The sequence below is a fragment of the Euprymna scolopes genome, chromosome 21, assembly GCF_053919585.1.
Source record: "Euprymna scolopes isolate OS-2025 chromosome 21, ASM5391958v1, whole genome shotgun sequence".
Classification (NCBI taxonomy): domain Eukaryota; kingdom Metazoa; phylum Mollusca; class Cephalopoda; order Sepiida; family Sepiolidae; genus Euprymna; species Euprymna scolopes.
Window position 1 is genome coordinate 62,598,553 of NC_136502.1, and position 16,211 is coordinate 62,614,763.

General features: G+C 40.2%; 1 protein-coding gene and 1 non-coding gene across 2 annotated transcripts in view; one reads left to right on the plus strand and one right to left on the minus strand.

Moving 5' to 3' along the window:
* Positions 1-16,211, plus strand: part of LOC145242415 (uncharacterized) — a gene marked incomplete in the record, with an annotated part of 668,062 nt that overhangs the window by 31,176 nt on the left and 620,675 nt on the right.
* Positions 16,128-16,200, minus strand: Trnah-aug (transfer RNA histidin (anticodon AUG)). Its single transcript has one exon. It is a non-coding gene; the product is annotated as a tRNA-His (tRNA).

The window sequence follows — 16,211 nt, forward strand, 5'->3', positions numbered from 1 at the left end:
AAAGAAAGGGGAGTGACGTATGCGATGAGGAAATGGAAGAGGATGGAGCGGGCCATAAAGATTGTTGACCTGAAGTTGGCTCATCTCCAGATCCATGTAGATGAAAAACTCGGGCAACATCAATTGGTCCGGTACAAGGGGAAGATGTATTGCCTGACGAGGTTAGGCTTTGGGCTGAGCTCAGCCCCCAAAATTATGACTGCCATGCTGAAGACAGTGCTGAATAAAGACTGTACAGTGGACAAGGCCACTAGTTCGTACATTGACGACATTCTCGTGGAGGAAGCAGAGACAGCGGAGAAAGTGAGAGGCCATGTCGAGAGGTATGGATTGACTGCAAAACCGGTGGAGTCCCTGGATGGAGGAGTGGCATTGGGGTTGAAACTATGCTGAAACTATGCAAAGGAAGCCTTGTCTTTAGATGAGGGAATGCAATACCCGAAATCGGAACCGACCTGACAAAACGAGAACTCTTCTCGGTCTGCGGGAGACTGGTGGGATACTATCCAATTATCGGCTGGCTCAGGATAGCGTGTAGCTTTATTAAATGATAAATGGGCACTGATGGCTAGGAGGGCCGTGTGATGAAGGAGATCACGAACATGTTACAAGAAATCATCGCGAGAGTGATGAAAGAAGACCCAGTGAAGGGGGAATGGTACATCAGCAGCGGAGATGCGGGGGGTGATTTGGTGCGATGCCAGCAGCCTGGCATTGGGCGTCATATTAGAGATGGGAGGTGTAACTGTGGAAGATGTGGCATGGCTAAGAAAGAAAAACGACTATTCCCATATCAATGTAGCCAAACTGGAGGCCGCTATGAAAGGAATTAATCTGGCCCTGAAGTGGGGATTGAAAACAATTGAAATCAAATTTGATTCGGCAACGGTAGTTTCATGGATCAGGTTGGCAGTGACTGGCGATGAGTTAGGACCAGAGGTACTGCAAAAATGCTGATCAAGCGCAGGCTCGGAGCACTCGCAGATTTGATACTAGCGCACAAATACATGTATTTGGTGACTTTAATGTCCACCACAAAAACTGGCTCGGATTCTCTACTTACACAGATGCAGCGGGCAGCACAACTCATAGCTTCACTATATCTCACTCCCTATCACAAATTGTTACGTTTCCAACCCATTTCCCTGACCAGGAAGAACAACACGCATCACTTCTAGATCTGTTTTTGACCACAGTTCCCGATGATTGCATAACGAAGGCCCACAGCCCACTCGGGAACGCTGATCATGCAGTGATAATAGTTGAAATCGCCCTTAACTCTAGAGCCAAAACTGAAGAGCCAGTGCTCAAAACAACAAGATATTATAATAAGGCTGACTGGGAAGCCATCAGGGAACTAATTAGAGATGCCCCATGGAGAAATGTTTTCTCTCTCCCTGCTGAACATTGTGCAAACGAGACTACTGACTGATTCAAAACTGCAATCGAAGCGCATGTTCCCATGCGGAAATTCTATAGTAAGCCCCACTCTCCCCAATGGTTTACGTCGATTTGTGCCATTGCTCAAAAGCAGCATGCATACCGTAGGTTTAACCGACATAAGTCCAGTTCAAACAGACTGAAGTATATAGAAGCTAGAAATAACGTTAAGAAAGAAATAGCGACAGCTAAGAGAGAATTTACGGAAACCACTAAAAAGCGCATCGAAGCACAAAAACTAGGAACTCGAGACTTCTGGAAAATCTACAACAGTGTAGTAAATAATGGGCAATCCACAATTCCCCCACTAACCAACAATCACGAAGTTGTCTCCTCAGCAACCGACAAGGCTAACATGCTTGCCAGTCGGTTTGCCTCCAACTCCACACTGGACCCTTCCAACCACCCACTACCTGACTTTCCTATGCGGACAGACGCCACGCTAGACGATCTGAAAACCACCCCTGCTCAGGTGCATGCTATCATAAAAAACCTTGACACTTCAAAAGCATGTGGACCCGATCTTATCCCAGCTGTACTATTAAAAAAGTGCTCAGCCGAAGTAGCTCCAGTTCTCTCCAAACTCTACAACAAATGCCTTAATGAAGCTTGCTTTCCGGGCTGTTGGAAAACTGCTTCTGTTGTACCAGTATTCAAGAATTCTGGCGAAAGGACAGACCCATCATATTATCGCCCCATTAGCCTCCTCCCACTTTTTGCCAAAATATTTGAAACCATAATTAACCATGCTCTAGTCCATCATCTTACAGATGCTAAACTACTGACTGACAAACAATATGGATTTAGACAAGCCCGTTCCACAGCAGACATCCTAACTGTGATCTCAGAACGTATATACCATTCACTGGACAAAGCGGGGGAGGGCAGAGCGGTAGCTCTAGATATATCTAAGGATTTTGACAGGGTATGGCATGAGGGTCTCCTCAGGAAAATTAGGTCATACGGTATCACTGGTAGAATACTTAACATAATTAAATCCTTTTTGGACAAGAGAAAAATCCAGGTTGTCCTCGACGGTCGTACATCTAAACAATATGATATAAATGCGGGAGTGCCTCAAGGTTCCATCCTTGGACCTCTATTGTTCCTGATATTCATAAATGACCTCCCCGACAAAATTGCCTCTGAGATGGGTATATATGCTGATGACTTTACACTCTATGGCAGGAACGACAGGAAGACGAATGAACACATTTCTAAAGAAATGGTAGAAACACTAGAGGAAGACCTCCAATCTGTAGTGGAATGGGGACAAAAGTGGTTGGTCACGTTAATGCTGCCAAGACTAAACTAGTTTCATTCAATAATTACAAGAAACCCTCTCTACCACCCATAGCAATGGCCAACGACTCTTTATCTGAGAGTCCATTTTTCAACTCCTTGGCCTAACGTTCACAGGAAACATGAGTTGGAACAATTACATTGAAGGCATTGCCAGGGCCGCTGCAAGAAAGGTGGGCTCTCTCTACCGTGCTAGAAAACTACTAACACCCAAAAGTATCCTGTACCTCTATAAGGCCACCATTCGCCCATGTATGGAGTATTGCTGCCACATCTGGGCTGGTGCATCTGCTACTAGTCTCTCGCTCCTTGACAAGGTTCAAAAGAGAGTCGCAAACCTGATAGGCCCTGAACTGGCATCTAAGCTTCAGCCTCTGTCCCATCGACGAAATGTTGCATCCCTCTGCCTTTTCTACAAGTATTTTAGTGGTGAATGCTCTGACGAACTGCAGTCACTTGTGCCCCCACGACGTGAGCACCCTCGACAAACCCGACAGGCAGCTAAATCCCACCCCCACACTGTAGAGATCCCTAGATGTAAAAGATCTTTTTACTCCAATAGTTTATTCCCCAGAACCGCTAGACTCTGGAATTCCATTCCAGGTTCCTGCTTCCCCAACAGTACTGACGTGCAGAAGTTCAAGTGTAACGTGAACCGACATCTTGCTGCCCAAATCCCTACATAGTACCCCAGTAGTTGTTGCTCCGGATAGTAGCCCCCTACACCAAAGTGGCAATTTGCCTTGTTTGGGGTGAAAAATGTAATAAAAAAAAAAAAAATCCAGTTGAGGGTATCTGTAGTGCTGGTCCCATTAGAAAAAAACAAGGCGGATTCGATGACACAGGTAAAGAAGGCGTGGCTGCAAGAGGGAAAGGAGGTTTCCTCGGTCTGCTGTGCAGGGAAGGAAGTTTAAAAGTTACATGAAATGCACCACTTTGGTCGAGAACGGACATTATTCCTGGCAAGAGAGGTTTATCTGGAAACCACTGAGGAGGAGGTCAGAGAGGTAGTGGAGCACTGTCAGGAGTGCCAATCAATATCCCCCGGACCGTCCAGACACGAAGCAGGAGAGTTACACGTTGCGGAGGATTGGAAGTGATTTGCCATTGATGTGACCCATTATCACCATAAGCTGTATGTCGATGGTCGACTGTGGACCGGGGAAGTTTACCATCTGGAGAGAGATCAGGGCAGCAGCTCCATGGGCGATCAGAGGAGTTATTGAAGAGATATTTTTGGAGAGAGGGCCGGTTGAGGAACTGTTAATGGACAATGGCCCCGCATTCCGATCAGAAGCCTTTAAAGAGGTGTGATAAGTGGGGAGTAAGGCAATTTTTTAGGGCAGCGTATCAAGTGACAATCAGATAGTGGAGAGGAATCATCACACCATCAAGGCTGCTGCGGAAAAAAACATTTCACCCATGGAGGCAATGTTTTGGTACAACATCTCACCGAAAACCAGACAAGATGAGACAACTGTGCCTCATAGAGCCATCTTCACATATAAGTGGCGGCATCTGTGCAACAAAACAATAGGAATTGTGGGTGAAGAAGCTACCATTAAAGTGGGTGAGGAGGTGTGGGTGAAGCCCCCCAATGCAAACTGTACCACTCGCTGGAGGAGGGGGGTTGTAATAGGAACGCAGTCGAAGAACAACATGATGGTGAATGGCGTTCCCCAGCATATCCTAGACCTGCGTTGTGTAACCCTGCCAGTGCGCAGTGATGGCAGTGAAGAGAAGGAAGTCGAGATCCACCGAGAAGCTAACGATGCACCCCAATTCGACTTAGCCCCACACTGTGGTTCTTTACAACTGGATGAGAACATCTGTAGTAAACCTGAAAACGTCAATCCCCAAGAAGTTGTCCCCCAGAGGTCTCAACGTGAGAGAAGGAGGCCTGCTTGGATGAAGGATTATGAAGTGTCTTATTGATCTCTAAGAGCCGGGGGGGGGGGGGAACAAAAAAAAACGTACCAGGCATATCTGCATCGCTCTTTGGGAAAAAAGAAGGAAAGAATGGCTAGCTCATTTATATACATGAAGGACATCTTAGGAAGGCTGGACATGATAGGAGAAGCTATTTTGTTTTTCCTGTCTCTTCCTTTTTTTTTTCTAGATAGGAGGATATAAAAGCTGGGAAAAATTCCCTGGACAAAAAGAAAAGAGTCGTGAACATCTTAAAGTATTTTGTGTTGCTGATGTTCAGATTGTGCCATGTGACATTGGTGGCGAGAGGCCAGGTGTGGTTGATTGTAACCTTTAGAGAAAGTGAGGAGAGAAGTCATTGAGGTAGATATTGAAATTACAGTAAGAGAGAGAAGCAAAGCAAGTAGTGTATCAATAAAATAAAGGGTTTTTTGGACAATCAAATGTCTCTTTCACATTTCCTGATGAATACATGCTGGTGTTGGTCGTAAATTACCCAGACTTGATATCGATATTGCCAACCTAAACTTCATCCAGAAGTCTTAGAAGAAGCGTTAAGTTGAAAACCAAGCCAATCCAGAAATATTTTTAAGAAACACCATATACATCAGAAAATTATAACTATCCATTTTCTTTGTGTATGGAGTGTGATTAAATGATTTAGTTTGGGATAGGCACACCATTCATTGTAGGAGCCAGTGCGTTGACCATGGTGATAGGATCGTATTTGGTCTTGGAATATGTGGTCTGAAATGTTACCAAATACAAGATGTTAAAAATTAGTACAAACATGTTCTGGGCAGCCAGAAAGAAAAAATAATGGCCACTGTTATATGGCTACGAGTTTGTCAAGTTTGTCACATGATATGCGAATGAGATGAGTTAGGGAAAAAAAAGCCTGAGTTTTCAGACACTGAGAAGTTTAAATTTGGACGTTGAAGAAGTAAGTCTTGTGAGTAGTGAGTATGACCTTCACCTTCACCGAGGTGAACAATTTATATGACCTTCACCAAGGTGCGCGACTTGACACACAAAAATAAACCGCCTCTTAATCACCTGCTAACGCACGCATCACTGTAACGTCCAATGACAACAACAACAACAACCTTCTCACTCGACCTGCCTTTATACCACTATCTCAATCCCTTCTCTTGCGCATGCGCCTGTAGATTCCTGACAACCTCGAGACTTCCACTTATAAAAACCCAAGTTTTGTTGTCGTGCATGCCTATACAAGGCACAAACACGTGGGCGTTTGTTTTGTTGGTAAGTACTACACTCCCCCCTGATCTGATGATCACATAGAGTGCACTCCGGGGGTGGCCTCTTAGTTTGTTGGCTTCTGCGAAGGGTGGTATTTACACTCTTGGATTCAGGTTCTGGTTCTGGGTGTGGTTCTGGTTCTGGTTCTGATCCTGCCTGATCAGACGAACTACAACTACCACTCTCTCGCTCGGTGACCTCACTCATTAGCAGCTCATTATCTGATGATTCATCGCTCTCTGTAGTTGTGGGATGTACTTCACTAGCCGGGCAAAGATCGCGCACATGGCGTGGGGTTCCATTAACAAGGATCGACTGCTGGCTGACCACTCCAGATATTCGTCCTCGCTTGAACTTGGTGGTGCACCGGTTTCCAGGGGGTCTAACCCAAACTGGATCCCCTACCTTGTATTTGTTATGACTCTCCTCGTCGATTGGTTGGACAGTGTCAATGCCCTTTATCCTAACACGGTATTTGTGTATGGCATTAGCCGGTGCTGTTGTTAGTGTCTTCCCATCCTTTGTTATACCAATACGTGGCCTCCGTAATGGTGCATTGCTTTCTGGCAGCAATTCTCTTGATGCTGCGATGGCTCCTCTCAGCAATGCCATTCCCTGATGGCACATGAGCACATCGCAGTCGTAGTCGGACACCCCACTCATTCAACAACTGCCGAACTTGGTGTCTACAAAAAGCAGCATCGTTGTCCGTCAATATCTCTTCCAGCGCACCTTGCTCAGAAAAGATAGATGACAGTTGGCGGACAACATTCGCTGAGTCCTGCCTGGTCATTTGCCGCCACACCGCAAAACGAGAGGATCCACAGTCGATAAGGGTTAGAAAGGGCTTACCACTGTAATGGGTAATATCCATCGCTAATCGTTGCCACACATGCTCAACTTCCAATCGCCCCTTCTGCCATTGCTCAAGTGCATGATCGATAGACTGGCATGCCTCACAGTGCTTGATGATCTGCCTGACATCCGCCCTTGTCACTGCCGGGTCCACACGCCTCGCAAAATACAAAGTTCTTCTGATACCTGGATGTCCACTCTGCACATGAATTCTTTGTATTTGGCATGAGCTAATCGTGCCAACTGCACAAGATCGAGCAGTGAACTCCACGCCTGTCTTCACAGCTTCATACCATTTGTGAGGCACACGGGTTAGTTGGTCTGCACGATTACAGTGTGATGTCACGAGCGTTACACTCACCGACAGGTCATATTCTGATACCAGACTCTTCAGGGTGTTTAGCCTCCGCCAGATTAGCATCTCACTGGCTGCCTTAGTACGGACTCTTGTTCGTCCCGAGAGAGTGTCGGACACCCAGTGGTAGACGCAGAGAGAATCCGTGTACAAGTGTAACTTCTTCGACTGCCATTGCAGTGCCAGATTTAAACCCTTCACAACAGCATCCAGTTCCGCCAGGTTGATGTGTTGAGCATCATTCATGGGTCGTAGCCAGCATGCGTCTTCAATTGCATTTCCACGTTGCTCCAATAACACTCCCAATGCCAAAGAACTAGCGTCAACCCACACATTCACAGTGTCCCCATCGACACACCATTCTCCACGGGCAGGATCCTCCTTGTTAACTCTCTCTAGGGTTTCTGTCGTCATCAGAGTTAGAAGAGCATCATCAGATACATCATCCCAACCTGTAGTTACTAAACTTGCCCTGCGTTTGATGACGCCCACAGCTGCTCGGAGCCAGCCACACGCTGGTAAGTGACCAATAAGTTTCCCACACAAGGAAAAAATAGTCCGCCACGTAATAACATCAGGGATGGTTGGAATCTCACTGCCACGCCTCCATCGTAAGGTACCGTCTTTCCCGCAAACGTCCAATCCTAATACCCGTGCTCCATCCCTCAGACGTTCGGAATCCTTGCACTCCAACCCGAATTGAGCTAACTTTTCTCTGACGTGCGACGCAGATTGTACGTCTTCATTGACGTACACATCATCAATATAGGCCGATGTTGCGTCCTCAGTGGTCTTTTCCTGGGACAACACTGCATTTACGATGGTCTTCATGATTTGCGGTGCCACATTCAGCCCAAAGCCAAACCGAGTAAGGCAGTATCTCTGACCCCGGAACCACACTGTCTGGAACGGCCACAATGTCTCATCCACTCGCACCTGCAAATAAGCCTTCCGCAAGTCTACTATAGACACATTGGAATGCTTCTGGCGCCATTCTCTCAGCTTGCTGGCGCACACGTCAGCATCGGCAGTGTACGTCTCAATGTATCTATTGAGTTCACGATAGTCCAGCACACCGGACGAACTTTTGATTTGTTATGCTGGACTACCGCCATTAAGGGAATCAGACCCTCGGGTGGTCCCAGCTTGTTGGGGTAGGGGATCAGCCATCCATCCTGGATCCATGCCTCGTTCCTTCTCGTATTCATTACGGGCCTCGTCGGGTATCGAGTACTCTGCAATGCTATTCTTGAGTTTGGTTGGTGCCCTTCCTTCCGTCCACTTCCACGATGCAGTCCATGCTTTTTGGTGAGGGTTGTAGTCCACCTTAAAATCAGGCCGATCAATGTGAACTGCAGCACACACTGGGGTTTCCAAAAATCGCACAGTCCCATCTCTTCCGATAACCACTCCCCCCAGTGCCTTAATAGCATCATATCCCAACAGTACATCGAATCCCAGCAAATCCCCTCGCATCACCAGCACATTAATGTTTGCGGCCACACCAGAGTCTGTGTGGACTTTGACAGTTCCGGCTCCACAGCAAGCTTGCGTATTGCCACCTATTGTGGTTACTTTGATGTTCTGCTTTGTCCAGTTTCGACACAACTTGGCACTCATGATGGTGTGTGAGCACCCGGAGTCGAGAAGAGCTGAACAAAGCACTTGGTCCACGTACACATTTATTGTCGGTTGCGCCTCAATTAAATCTTGTCCGGGGAACAGGGCGGCGCTGACGTCCTGCCCCCTGATGCATTTCCCGCACAATTTTGGGATAAATGTCCATAACTACCACATTGGAAACAGCACGGGCACCCCCGCCCCTTGTTAATACAATTTCTTGCGATATGGCCTCGCTGGCCACAGCAGAAACATCTCCCATTGGTTGTGGGTCTCAAACTGGGACTCTTTTCAGCATTAGTCTTGGCTGCCTGCGCCATCATTACAACTGGTTCCCTCAGGTCCTCCTCATCTCTGATAATGGCTCGAGCGCGTTCTAACAAATGTTATATAATTACGCTGGTGGAAGCCCTCAACAGTTGCTTAACATGGGTGGGAAGGCCGGCCACAAATGCATACGCCACTGACACTCCATTGCCAAATAGAACTGCAAGTTTCTTCAGCTCCGCGAAGAAGACGTCCACGGTTTCTCCTGGCATGAGCTTCCTAGTGGCAAATGTTTCGTAGGCCGTACAGGGATCCATGGCAAATGCCTTGTATAAAGCATTTTTTATACAGGTAATATCAACCTTCTCCACAGCACTCAGTTGCTGATATACACTTAGGGCGCCTCCAGCCAATCTCAGGGGAATCACGGTATGCACCCCCTTTACTTCACAGAGGTTGCAGGTCAGCTCAACCCTTTCGACCCAGTCGACAACAGAAGTGGATCCGTCGAATTCGGGTATCAGTTTTAAATCAAACTTTGCCCCAGCCCTAGTTTTCCAGGAAAAGAGACAAAATGAAATCGCCGAAATAGCTTATGACCTTCACCTTCACCGAGGTGAACGATTTATATGACCATCACCGAGGTGCGCGACTTGACACACAAAAATAAACCGCCTCTTAATCACCTGCTAACGCACGCGTCACTGTAACGTCCAAAGTACAACAACAACAACAACAACCTTCTCACTCGACCTGCCTTTATACCACTATCTCAATCCCTTCTCTTGCGCATGCGCCTGTAGATTCCTGACAACCTCGAGACTTCCGCTTATAAAAACCCAAGTTTTGTTGTCGCGCATGCCTATACAAGGCACAAACACGAGGGCGTTTGTTGTGTTGGTAAGTACTACAGCGAGTTGCATTTTGAATAGTATTAGGACGATTCCTAAATTTTTTCTGACTCCAATTCCTGTGGAATTGTTGTTTTGAAATATACCATTATATAATCAAAAGATTTGTGTAGAGAAAAAATTTGGTACAGCAAAAAAGTGGAAATACAATTAAGAGAATTTCGAAAACGCTTTGATTTTTTTCGTAAAATTTTTTTCATTGAAGATAAAAGTCAAAACAAATATTTTAACCATGAATTAAACATGCACCATGAAATTAATAACAATCAATTTTAGGGGTTATTTTATATATTAAAAAATATAAAGAAAAAAGGGGGCGGACATACATGAATGCTACCGCTGTAGTGAAGTACGCATCGGCTCCGATGTTGTACGTTGTTCAACTGAAGAAGTTATTTTTACAAGGAAAGAATTTTTGCGTTTGTGGCCTATTTTTTTTTGTTTTTTTAAAATTTATTTTGGCTTGAAATTTACGCATGATTTTTTTTATGATTTTATCTGTTTTTTTTGGGGGGGGGCAGAGTTTATATAATTATTAACAGGAAAATTGGTGAAAGCCAAATGGCATCTGCACTATTTTTAAATATTATTTTCAAGTTTAATTATGTTCACAGGAGTATAAACCATTCACAAAATTTTGTGGATCTGCTTACTGGTGTTTGCACCAACAATATTGAAGCCTACTGGTCTCGTATTAAAAGAAGACTGAAATGCATATCGGGATCAGTAGAAAAAATGAAATGGTCTCCTGTCGATGAGGCTTATAATATGAAAAGTGAAAAAATATTAAATAATTTTGAAACATTTTTAGAGCATGTTCATGAAAAATATGGTAATTAAGCTTTGGGAAAAAAACATGTTTTGAACAATTGAAATTTTTATTTTTTATTTTTGAATAAAAAATAATTATTAAAACAAAAATAATAGTGTTCTCGTTGAGTAGTTTTTATTTTATTCAAGAAAATAAAAGGTAATCATGCACTTATTAAGAAGTGCTGAAATAATGACATTATTTAGAAAGCCATTCTTAACATAGGGACGGGAAGGTGTTGTGTACCTATTCTGTGCTTTCACCTAACAATTTAATAAAAACAGGTTTCGTAAAACTTTAATTAAACTTAAAAGTACTATTTAAAAAAAGCGCGGATCAATAAATGCACTAGCACCAAATAACATTTCAATGTGTCTCGATATATGACATTCCATGAAAGGTGCATACAAAGTTTTTTGTTTATTTTTGTTTATCACCACAAGTGCTAATTTTGACTTTCACCAATTTTCCTTTAAAAAAACAATTAGAAACTCTTCAAACATTGGGCAAGGCACTTAAACCATTAAAAAAAAAAAATAACGGTAACATAAGTGCATAAGCACCAAAAAAATTTTGCTTTGCTTTGCTTTCATTTTGTTTGTTTGTTAAATTCGGCAAATAAATAAATAAATAAATAAAAGTAACAAAAGAATACAAAAACAATAAGAAAAGGGTATCATAAACCTTTAATTAAACTTGAAAATGATATTAAAAAATAGCGCGGATGCCATTTTGACTTTCACCAATTTTCCTGTTAATAATTACATAAACTTCTACCAAAAAACAAACAAAACAAATATCCATAAAAAAAAACAAAAAAAAAACAGATAAAATCATAACAAAAATCATGGAAGCTTAAATAAGTGTGTCTCGTTCTGACATTCGGAAAATTTAGGTTAACAACCGGTGAAGCTATCGAAAAGTAACCCTTTTGAATGAAGATGGATATAAATAATATTTTTCAAATTAATTTCTTAATTTTACTTAAAAACAAAATGTAAACATATATAAACAAAATATTTTAGAAAATAATTTCTTAATTTTTAATAAAAATTGATTATAAAGAATTTTTTTAAATAATTATTGAAAAATATTGCAAAGTGTTTACATAACTGGTTCTTTGGGATAATAGGGGCGCCTGAACCCCCCCCCCCTTCAAAACGAAAAAAACTTTAGTGTTTTTACTATTTTAAAGCGCCTTTTTTCTCTTTTTTTTTTTTTAAAGTTTGAAACACAACTAGTTGCTAATTAAGTTAGAACAACAAGTGTGCATGGCGGAAATTCTTCAGAATTTAAATGTATTGTAATGCTTTTATGGTGGTCGAAAAACGTTTTTCAGCCGCCATATTACTTCCTATTTACTTGCCTCCCCACTAGGGCAGAGTTAGACACAAGGTCGGTTTTTAATGCAGATAAGCATTTATTACAAAAAAAACAAAAACAAAAGCAAGTTAAGCTAAAAGTAAAAAAGAAATTTTTTTTTTAAATTCAAAGAATTAAAGACAGAAAAAGATTCAAACAAATTTCGAAACTCATTAAGATAAATAAAGATTACCTTTAAAGTAGTTAATAAAATTCTTGTACATCATATTAATTATGTTATGAAAAGTTCTATGACGTTTTTATCATAAATTTTTGACAGCATTTATCTCACTTCAAACAAACAGTTCAACTTAAAAATATAAGAGAATCATAATGAAAGAATCATAAATCTAAGGTATTTTTTAACGATGCGATTCTGATTCCCCCAAAATACACGATTCTTAAGATTAACGATTCCGATTCTGATTAATTGTCCTACCACTAATTTTGAAGTTAAAAGTTTAGACAGCAGATTGTCGAACGTTGGTGTTGAATTTTGGACAACAGAGTAACGAGTGATAGAACTGAGTAGGACAAGTAACACTTGTGTGCTTTAAGCTACATTGATTATAAATACAGTAGAACTCTGGGATATGATGGACTTGGGACGCGTTTTTTTTTTATTTTTTATTTTTTTTTTTAGGTTATGATGTGGAATACAATGTTTTTCTAGTCCCTGGTTACGGTATTTACCCCACCTTACCGTGTTATTTATAATGTTATTTAATTATATACATGTGTATTATATACTGTACTGTATTTTGTTACTAATTTTTAATGCTGTACCCTGGGATTGTACTGTGTGTATATATATATATATATATATATATATATATATATATATATATATATATATATTAGCCGTACCCAGCCACGTGTTGCTGTGGCTCAGTTTGTTAAAATGGAACACATTTCTCATAAAAAAATTGCATTTTGTATTTTTTATTTATTTTATTATTTTTGTAATTTTTTTTTATAAATAAAAGTTGTTTTTTCCCCCAAGAAAAGGTGAATTTTTTACCATAAATTGTTAGGTGAAAGTTTTTTTTTTTTTTTTCTTCAGGAAAACTTTTTTTTTAAAAGAAAGTTGGCAGTAAACATTTCTTTTTGAAAACAGAATTTTTATTATAAAAACAAAAGATGAATGTTTTATATGAACACTGTAAATAGTTAGGTGAAAGTAGAGAAAAGTTGTGGTTTTTTTTCAACAGAATGTACAAATTTTTTTTGTCAATAGATGTTAAGAAAATAAACGGAAAAAATACTCCCATCATTAATTAATTCTGCAAAAAAATAAATAAAATGTTGGTTTAGTGTTTCAACATTTGAACAATGCTCGGCTGAATCCGGTGGTTGCCGGTTGAACCCTAAACTAATTGGAATCCGGTGTGGGGAGGGGGTTAAATTCTGCATGAGTACCATTCTTTTTAATTTTGTCTTTTGTTCAATTTTTTGTGTGGGCTTTTAGCGCTAGCAAACTAACAAATTTAACCAAAATGCAAAAAATTCAACAATTAAATAATTTTAATAAGTGCCCAGCTCCTTATACAAATCCTAGTAAATCAATCCCCCTGATTGGAAACACTGAAAGGAAGGACGAAATCAAATTATTGCCAGTATGTTTGGGAGAGTTCTATAGGTGTATCAGAAAGTGGCCATTAAAAATGATGATCAGAACCTTAATAATTCAACTTACTATTTTTTAAGCTTATAACTACTTGAAAATATAACTCAAACCTTAATTTATTTTTCAATTAAAGGAGCAAAGACCAAATTTTAAAAAAATAACCGGTTTAATAGCAAATTATGCAATATTCGTTTCTTTAAAGCAGTTTTCTTTTAAAAAAAAATATAAAGAAATCAATATATTTTGACTTGCTTATAAATATATGTATATATATGCCAAAAAATCACTTACCTAAAAAAAATATTATTAAATGGGTAGTTCCATTCTTCATTGTTAAGAATTTATCCATATTTATATTTTAAATTCCACATATTTTTTAAATAAAAGGATTTTTTAAAGCAAGGGTCCTAGAAAATCGCATTTTTGTAACATGTTTTGCACGAAGTGTTAAATAGCTGCTGCTGCTAAAATGAAATTTATGAAGTATGGTTTCGTCCAATGGCATAAATAATGTCTCTTTTTTATTGCGTGTGTTAACCAAAATTAGTATTTTTCATCCTCCGTAGTTAAAAAAGAAACGCACATTCACTTATAAGTTTTTCCCCTAGAACAAATTACATTTGTGACTCCACAGTTCGGGGTTGCATTTAACAACAGTCCATGGAAGCGGCAGAATTATACGTGAATAGTTTTTCTGTCTGACAAAAATTTTGATGCATATGCAATTGAATTTTGTTTTCTATCAGTGCAGCTCCCAAGTTCTTTCCCACTTGCATTGGTCTGTAGTACTGACATATCTGTTGTTGAATTACACTAATCTTCAGTATTGAATGATTTCCATTTTGTGTTTCTCAAACTATTTGCTTGTGCTACTCCTATACCACCAGCAACATCATCGGCAGCAGCAACATCATCAGCATCTTCAGTATCATCAGCAGCATCTTCAGTATCAGCATCATCAGTATCATCCATAGCATCATCATCAGCAACATCAACATTATCAGCATTAACAGCAGCATCATAAGCATCAGCATCATCATCAGCATCATAAACATCAGCAGCAGCAATATCGACTACACAATCAACTTGTTGAAGGATTTTATTTATTTTCATTTGGAAAATATCTTGTGATACACTTAATCCAAATCTATGGAAGCCGTATCTATCATAAGATGTTCGGAATGTTGTTACTGAGAGTATTTATTTATCCAAGTCTCTACACCAAAAGCAAGTTTTTAAAAAAGCTTCAAGAAACTTTGAAAATAGCTTGGCACCTGCAAAGTAATGCAATAACTCTTTTATTGTAGGAATTTTGTGATGTCTTTTGAATACTGTATTTAGATGTCTTATGTCTCGGTAAATTCTTTGCCTATCATCTTTTTTGTGTATTAGGTTAAGCTTGGAACTTAGTTTATTGGTTTTATTTATTACCTTTCTAGTGATAGTTTTTTTTTACCAGATTATCAAGCTTCTGTTTTATGTTTTCTATCAATGCAATTAGAGTTTTGCTTGATGTATGTGGATGTATGTTCTTAGTTTCACAGAACATGTTATAGAGACAATTTATCAAAGCAGTTTGGATACATATGTATCAATTCTTCAATAGTATTTGAGTGCTCCCATAAAGGCTTTTTTACACATTTTCTTTCTTTACTGTGCAATACAACATAATTAACATATGTTGTTCTTATGATGGTAGTCCTCAAACTGTCCTTGTCCATTCATTATGTAGAAAGTGCTGTTATGCCAGTCTGAATTATTATATTTGTATGGTATGCTTATGCTGCCATATTATATATTTCAGTACACTTGGTTTTCTTTTCCATTTAGGAAAGCCATCAGTCTAGCTTTACTGGCAACATCCTATGGAATGTAGTGACTGGCAATGTGTTTACTTAAGCTTTTGTGTCTACTTTTAGTCACAGCCTGTGAATTCTACTTTTGTTGCATAGTCTTATGCTAATTCCTATACTGCTGAATATTCGGCCTTTTCTAGTCTTTGGGTATTAATTGGTTCAGATGGATTGACTCTTCTCATATGTTTTGCATTTCGTTCAAAATGCAAAACATGCTTTATGATGACATGCATGATCTCTCTCACTATTAAGACAGCTTTTTTGTCTTCCTAAAACGTGTTAGTGAATTAATGAATTGTATAGATATGCTAGTAACTTTATTATGAATTAGCAGCTTCGCTGAGTCAAACACAAAATCGAGTACACTCAACATCAAGTACACTCAACATCGTCTTACCATCCACACTTACTTTGTGAACTCGGAGTATAGGAAATTCTCATGCATCAAACAAAATCACTGAAAAAAACAAATACTCTAAGAGTAAAGATAATGAGTAAACGTTGGATAAAATGATGGTTAAAATTATTACGAACTTACCAGGATTCGAACCTGGAATCTTCTGATCCATAGTCAGACGCATTATCCATAGTGCCACAAGTCCTTTCCGTATGC